Source organism: Halyomorpha halys, unplaced genomic scaffold (assembly GCF_000696795.3).
Source record: "Halyomorpha halys isolate HHAL.00 unplaced genomic scaffold, Hhal_1.1 Scaffold229.1, whole genome shotgun sequence".
In the NCBI taxonomy this organism is placed as follows: domain Eukaryota; kingdom Metazoa; phylum Arthropoda; class Insecta; order Hemiptera; family Pentatomidae; genus Halyomorpha; species Halyomorpha halys.
The window spans coordinates 42,289-50,424 of NW_027111154.1; positions in this window are offsets into that span (position 1 = coordinate 42,289).

The window sequence follows — 8,136 nt, forward strand, 5'->3', positions numbered from 1 at the left end:
TACTGGCTAAGGACAATAATAAAAGAGTTTATTTCCGATAAGTACACATTCATATTGTTTGGCTGCTTTTTTGGAAATTTGATGCACTTAGTTTTCATCTGAATGGTTTTATTCCATAAGCAAGTTTCATTTTTTCAATAATTTTCATTTCGCACCAGCAATCTGCGGGTTCAATTTGAGTTGGATTAAATTTAAATTTAAAATATTAATTTTGATGAAAAGGACAAACCTTTACTCAATGATCTCTGGTGGCCAAATATAGACCTACCTTTAGTATCGAGTTTCATTGGAAGTTGTTAAGCATTGCGATCTACGCACTACCTAGGTACTCACTTTTATACACCTAAAATACAATGCTATATTACATGAAGGCAGGTAAGGAAGTTTGATCGTGCAGAGAGGCACGACCGACTGCCCCACTAACCCCTGCACAGCATTTAATTGCCCAAGCCCAATGGACATGCAACCACCTCCTATCACGGCGCCACATCTTGATACAATATATCTCAGTACAATAAAATGTACTTCCATTATAATAAAAATATTTTATAACAAGTAGCTCAACAGATGTGTGTTCAATAAAATACATAAAAAGCTTCTTAAAAGGTTTTAATGTTAAGTAACTTTCAAAGTAAAGAAAATTGAACTGAATTAAAATTATGGCAATATTAAAGAAACGATTAATTGGCCCAACAAGAAACCAACCAACATTTAGATGAAATTGTATTCTGTAACCTATATCGAAAATAGTTTTTTATAAATTATCATTTTGTAACAAAAAAAAAAAAAAATTCCTCTGTCACAATAAAATATAGATAGAGGAAAATATAGGAGGGGGTCTTTTACAGCAGAGAAGCAATAAGTAAAATTATTTTTGGGGGACCAAGGACCAATGAGTAAAATAATTAATATAACCTCAAGAAGCGAATTGAAAGGATTTAGAGATAAAGCTGTCAAATGGAAATCTCCGAGGCTGATCCTTAGAGTGTCAAGGACAATAAGGAAAGTAGGCTAGGGCTCCAGCCTCCGATCCCACTTTCCAAGTCCTTCGGTTCCAGAGGCTAACTTAGCTAAGTCCTACCCAAGTCCAGTTCTAATTGAATAATATAACTGCACGTTTTATATTTTAGTGTAAAAAATTATCCTTCATTCATTAGCTATCAAATGTTTTGTATTGGATCGCTCACTGAACTGTATATATATAAGTGGCTGTCCTTCGTTAAAACGTGAGTCCTACAGCACTGTGGGTTCGATTCCTACCTGGTGCAGTTAATATTTATTTTTCGGCGGTACCTAGAAATGAATATTGATCCTACCTTGGTTAGTACGAGAAGGCAACTCGCCAGCATCACTAGACTGCCAGCTGCCTGAATAGTTTACCCCACCAGTTACTAATACCAATATCATTTTTTAGGATCACTTGGTAAACCTAAATCAAACATTTTATTTATAATTTTAACTGAAATGGGTACTTACAATATCTGAGAAGCTGGCCAATGACGTATTCATTACAGACAGCAATAAATAAATTATATTAAAATTGGCAAAGCCAAATAAGAGATAACAGACAATATGTAATTACCGAGAGCTACCAAGAGAGAAAGGAAGCTTGGACCGAAGGTAACCCCATCCCACGTCAGCGCCGTGCAGGAATTCTAGGTGAGCAGTAATTGTGGTGAGGAGGAATAGTGGTGGGCAGTAATTGTGGAGAGGAGAAATAGTGGTGGGCAGTATTGTGGTGGGCAATAATTGTGGAGAGCAGGTATTTCTACTGTCAGATCGTTAACAATTTGAGAAATATACAACTCCCTTTAAAAAATAATTAGCAAATAGTAATAATGTTATTGGAAAGTAGGCTGAGGAAAACACACAGCCTATTATCAAGCAGTTTGTAACACATTTTATCTCAACAATATTAGGGTCAATCAAACATATGCTAACAATTTGATTTGAGTAATTTGTAACACTAAGCTAACAACTTGAACATTAGTACTATAAACCTCAATATATAAAATACTTCCATCTCTTTCATCTATCAAATCCTTCCAATTTCAATTCTCAACATAAATAGTTAGCTTACCATATTGCACCTGAAACTATACTCGACACCTGCTGGCCACTCAAGTAATGTATACCCAATGTATAAAAATAAACTTATCAATTTTTACTTTCACGGTCCTTCACGATAAAAACATAATGCTCTTAAACTTGAACCACGTAAATGTACAGAATTTCATTAAAACTTTTCCAATATTACAAATCCTCACCCGATGGTGGACACAGACAGTTCATGTGCCGAGAAGCATTGCTAAAGCTCTGTGAAGGAGAGATGACACACGAGGTTCAGAAATACCAATGTAAATTGATCACCCTGGGGGGCCCTTGTGTGGTAGAGGGGGTTGATAGAGTTGAACCGGTGGGGATTTAGTTAGGGGGAACTTGCCGGTACATATTGTAGGTAATATGCCGAGAAATACAAAGTGAGTGTGAGGTGTGACCTGCTAGTGAAGGTACCCACCTTCGCACCCGCTTGGGTTAATAATATCAAGGGAAAATGGAGAATTAGGTTCGGGGGGAAAATGTACAAATGTTACCGACAAAGAAGAACGCCCAAGAGCGCACAGGTCGTAGCAATCAATCAGGAGAAAGACAAGAGAATGAGACTTAGGAGAGAATATGAAGATATTTTTTTAATGAAGGAGACATGCTTGGGGTAACCGGGAAGACAGTACATGAGATCATACTAAACGAAGAGCGCGCCAGGTGAAAATACTGAAAAGTGCAGAGTGGTGATAGATTGCGGAAAGCTGAACGAGAATACTATAGACGAAAAGTATCCGATCTCCAGATTTCAAGACAGGCTGAGCGGGGCAACGGTATTCAGCAAATTGGACTTGAAGGCCGGATATCATCAAATCAAAATGGACCTTAAGGATCAACATAAGACGGCATCCACATTCGAGAGAGGCCACTATGAATTTACAAGGATGCCGTTTGGACTCAAGAATGTTCCCATAACCTTCCAGCGCCTAATGGACGAGATTCTAGGAGAAATCGACGAATCCGTCCGTCAGATTTACATGGATGATCTCCTAGAGTTCAGTAAGAACGAAGAACACGTGCAGCATTTACACAGCGTATTCCAGAGAATCAGATTTCTTCTTGTTTCCTTCCTTCATCCTCCGCCCGCCTTTCTCCTCTTCTCACCTTTTCTCACCTCCTTCCAATTCCGTTTCCGATGTTTCGGCCGACTCTGTTTCGGCTCTCCTTAGGATTTTTCTTCTCTCTATTCTCTGAGCGTTCATCTCCATTGGTTCGCCCTGGTTCATATTTCTCCGCCTGAATATATACGGACAATGCCTCGCCATATGTCCTTTATTTCCGCACTCTTAGCATTTTGTACGAGGGCACTGCGCCACCAGGTGTCCAGTCCTGCCACAACCATGGCATCTCCGGTCTCTCCTTCCGCTATCTTTCGGCTTGCCACCCTGGTTCGGTCGCCTTTCTCCGGTCCCACATCTTTTCCTTCCGCTCTCTCCTTCTCCATGAGCTTGGTGCAGCATTCGGTCGACGTATACGCGACCCTTGTCCAGCCGGCCTCTTCAACTACCGTCCTAGCTTCTTCCTCCCTTGCGCTGGCGTCTATCATTTCTTGGGCACATTCCACAAAACTGCACTCTCTGGGCAAGCCCTCCACATTCCACAAAAAGCCCTCTCGTTTCCCTGTCTCCCTGGCCAACTGCACTTTTAAGATGGTGGACAGGAATCCCATGATACCTTGCACCTCCGCTATGCTCCTCGTCTCCCTCATCTTATCCGTAATTTGATTGAAACGGGCGAGGAGGACTCCAGCGAACTGCCCGTTGCTTTGTCTCGACTTCTTCTCTTCCCGGAACATCCCGAAAATGTCCTCTTCAGGTGTCCATCTGCCCCCACCAAACGCCTATTTCAATCTCTCTTTCACCAGGTTCCATGGCGTTTCCTGATCGCCCTGAATATTATTCAGTATGTATCTTTTTATTCGGCAAATCACTGCCGCCCTCAATGAGCTCGCACCTGCCCTGCTCAGCAGGTTTTCCCCTTCTTTCGCCGCTATACGTGCTATCAGGTGATCTCCTCCTTTAATAAAATGATCCTCCTCCTTTAGCTCACCAACCTCTCCGGTGAATTTCTCAATTCCTGCGCTGTCCCAGTGCGAACCTTAATCCATTCCAGGGTGGTCGCATGTGCTGACGCCAAGGTCGTTGTCACAATTTACGTATTTGTTTACGAGGGGAGTTAGGATTACGGCTGATATTGTGCCTAGCCATCCCGTAACTCCCCCCTACCAGCTTATGAACAGGCTCATAAACTTACAAAATTCCAAACAAACATGAGATACACAAATGAGAATAATATAATACAAAACAAAATAAAACATAATGACTACAATACTTCTTACAACTATTTACAGATGTTCCTAAAACTAAAAATGCACTTCTGGTTCCACTATTTACACTTCGTTTCCACACACCTGTTCTCTATACGTACAATAAAATAAAAGGATTACAAAAAATTCTACGGTGTTCCCGATGTGGGGAACTTCAGTTTTTCGATGTGGACAGTTCTTCTCATTTTTTTTTTGGGGTTCATTTACACTCTCTATTGTAACCACAATGTGTTCTCTTATGACAATCACTCGGAATGGCCCCTCGTACCGCTGTAACTCCTTACTCCGATTTGTCCCCACCCGGCGGTAGACAATTGTCCCGATTTTAATCGTTGCCATTCCACGCCTAGCGCTCTCATTTCCTCCCGGATTACACTATTATAAAATTCCCTCCCTGCGTCCGATGAAATCCTGTTGGGAATGCCGTAGAACTGGAACCACTGTCTCAACGCTCCACTACCGCCTCTGCTGATAACACTGCCCCAAGTGCGTACTCGCCAGCATCCGTCGTAATCGTGAATTGCCTCTCGATGTTAGGAAAGGCCAAGACAGGTTCCTTCTGCAGTTGCTCCGTACACTTGCGGATATTATTCTCCATGGTAGGGGTCACGATCATTCGGCTTCTTTTCTTGAAGAGATCATTAATGGATACCAAATATTCTGCCATTTCTGGAACAAATCTCCGATAATAGTTCAGGGTACGTAGCAACCTCCGAATTCCCTTAACATCCCTTGGCACCGCCATCCTTTGGATCGCCTCAACCTCTTCTGTAGATCAGGCTTGATTCCCTGTCCCGAGATTACGTGTCCTAAAAAGTTAATTTCCTCCCGACCTAGCACCGACTTTTCCTGGGACAATTTCAACCCAAATTGTCTAATCCTCTGAAAGACTTCCTCCAGATGTCTTATATGTTCCTCTTCGGACTTGCTAAACTCGAGAAGGTCGTCCATGTAGACCTGAAACATGATTGGTGCGTTTTCAGCCCAAACGGCATACGGGTGAATTCATAATGACCTCTCTCAAACGTGAAGGCCGTTTTGTGTTGATCCCTGGGGTGCATTGCAATTTGGTGATATCCAGCTTTAAGGTCAAGGGTACTGAATATGATTGCTCCTCCTAATCTATCCAGAATGCCCTCTAGTCTCGGGATCGGATATGTTTCGTCTACCGTATTCTCATTAAGCTTTATATAATTATTACGACTCGGTATTTTTCGGAAGTTTTCCCTGGTAGACTCTTCTTCTTCACAGCCTTCAAAGGGCTATTATATGGCGAAGTGCTGTCCACTATTATGCCTTGTGCCTTTAGACTATCTAATTCTTCCCGAATGTGTTGTCGGAGTGCCTGAGGATATCTCCTTTCTTTCACGTACGTAACCATATCGCGCTTTAATGGGATTTCACGGACTGTCTTACACGTCTTCCCCAACCTATTTCCCTGTTTAAAGAATATATTCGAGTATTCCTCCTCTATTAACTGCCTCCAGTTACCCGCCTTGTTAACCGCCCCTACTCCCGGTGTTCCTCCCCTCACAAGTCGTTGGCAACTGATTTTTTTCTGTCCCAACCGAATATCCCAGTGGTTTCCCACATTTCTTATTCGGGCCCCCACTTTCGACAATAAGTCGTATCCGATGATAATCTGATACTCCCGTGGCATATTCCGCTCTACGTGCATCATTAATTTACTTCCATCAATCCCCCATTCGGCCAGGTCTATAATGACTTCCCCTTCCACGTTACAGGGACCACCCAGGGTGATTAATTTACAATACCTGAACTTTGGGCTGAGGTATCTTCTCTCCGTTTCTCAGCTTCTTCAACGCCTCTCGACCCGCGATTGTGTTGGAGCCCCCTGTATCGACCAAGCACCGAACTCCTCTCACTTCGATAATAGGCAGGCTGTTCTCGTTTCCCACGTTGCAACTAACCATGGTGCGGCCGCCGCTCTGTGTACCTTCTCCTCAGATCTCTTCGGTGGATCCTCTCCTCCCGTTTGCTCTCCTCCATCCATTTCTCGATGTGTTTGGCCGCCTTGTCTCCATCCTCGACATCCATACCTGATACCTCTTATGCCTCCGAGATGTCACTGCTCGACTCGTCTGGTCTATGTGGCTCTCTTCTTCGCCTCACTCGCTGCGCATTAACCTTCATGGGCTCTCCCAGGTTCGCCTCTCTCCTCCGGTACATATAGGGGCATCTTCTTGCTATGTGGCGCTCGTTTCCACATTCGAAGCATCTGGTACGAGGGCATTGGACCACCAGGTGACCCGTTTTCCCACATCCGTGGCACCTCCGCTCTTCTCTTCGACCGTTGTTCCTAAGCTTAGCCTGGTTCGTTCTTCTGTTGCCTGAGCCTATTTCCCTGCCGACATCTTTCTGGTCCTTTCTCCTCCACGGCCCTGGATTGTTCCTCGGGCAAGTGTACGACACTCTATTCCACCCCCTTCCTCAACCTCCATCCTGGTGTCTTCTTCCGGCGCTTGTATCTATCATACCTTGGGCACATTCTCTAAACGTGCTCTCCCGTGGCAGTCCTTCTTGTTTGTTAGTTTCCTTTGCCAGCTGTACTTTCAGTATCACGTCCAGCAAGTTCGTCTTCCATTGCACCACCTCCGCGCTTTGTGTCTCCCTCATCTTCTCTATGACTAGATTGAAATGGGCAATTAATGATGCTGCATACTGTCCCTTCGACTGACCTTGCTTTCTTCTCTCGCGGAACATATAAAAAATGTCTTCCTCCGGAGTCCATCTTCCCCCTCCGTAAGCTTTTTTCAATCGTTCCTTGACCACTGGCCAGGCTGTCTCCTCATCAGCTTGGATATGATTAAGAATGGCTCTCTTAATTCTGCAAATTAACGCCGCCTTCAGCGAAATGGCATCGTTCCAATCTAGCATGTCCTCCGCTTCTTTAGCCTCCATTCTTTCTATGATGCGATCGCAATCATTCTATGATCCTTTGAGAAAGGGGTTTAGTTCGCCGATCTCACCTAAGAAACGTTCTAGGTCTGAGATAGCCTTCCTTAAATCTTGCGACGTGGCTGTCCTCGCCTTTAGCTTAGCCAGCATATTGACCCGAACCTGAGCTAACGTGCTCTCTGGTAGTGGGGGCATTACCGGAGGTGCAGGTGCTACCGGAGCCGCAGGACCAGCTTGATTAGGCGGCGGGAAGTTCAAAACTGGCTCTCTTAACCGTGGTTGCTTGTCATTTACCATGATGGAACAACGTTAGTCGAGAGAAGAAAGAAAAGGAAAAAAAAAAAATTGTCTTCTTTTAAACTGTAAGAAATTAAAAAAAAAAAATTACCAGGTGACAGAATTCTCGACTTTCGGCACCACTTATGTGAAGTCTGGTGATGAGAACAAAAAAAAGGGACACAGTGAAGACTCACTAGCTTGCTGAAATAACACTACTTTATTGCTCCTTCTAATTCCACTTATATACATTTTGCCTGTTTGTTAACGAGGGGAGTTAGGATTACGGCTGATATTGTGCCTGGCCGTCCCATAACTTATATATATATATAAAAGTTGTCTTTTACTGAAGTAAGAAGCTAAAAATAATAAGAGAGAGAGTAGTGCGAAATGAAACGCTTCAAGTGCTCTCAAAGACTGATCTATTTGCGGAGCCTGTCCGTCTATATATATATATATATATATACAATCGGTCAGCTGTTCTCGATCAGCTGATATGGACCTGTCAGCTG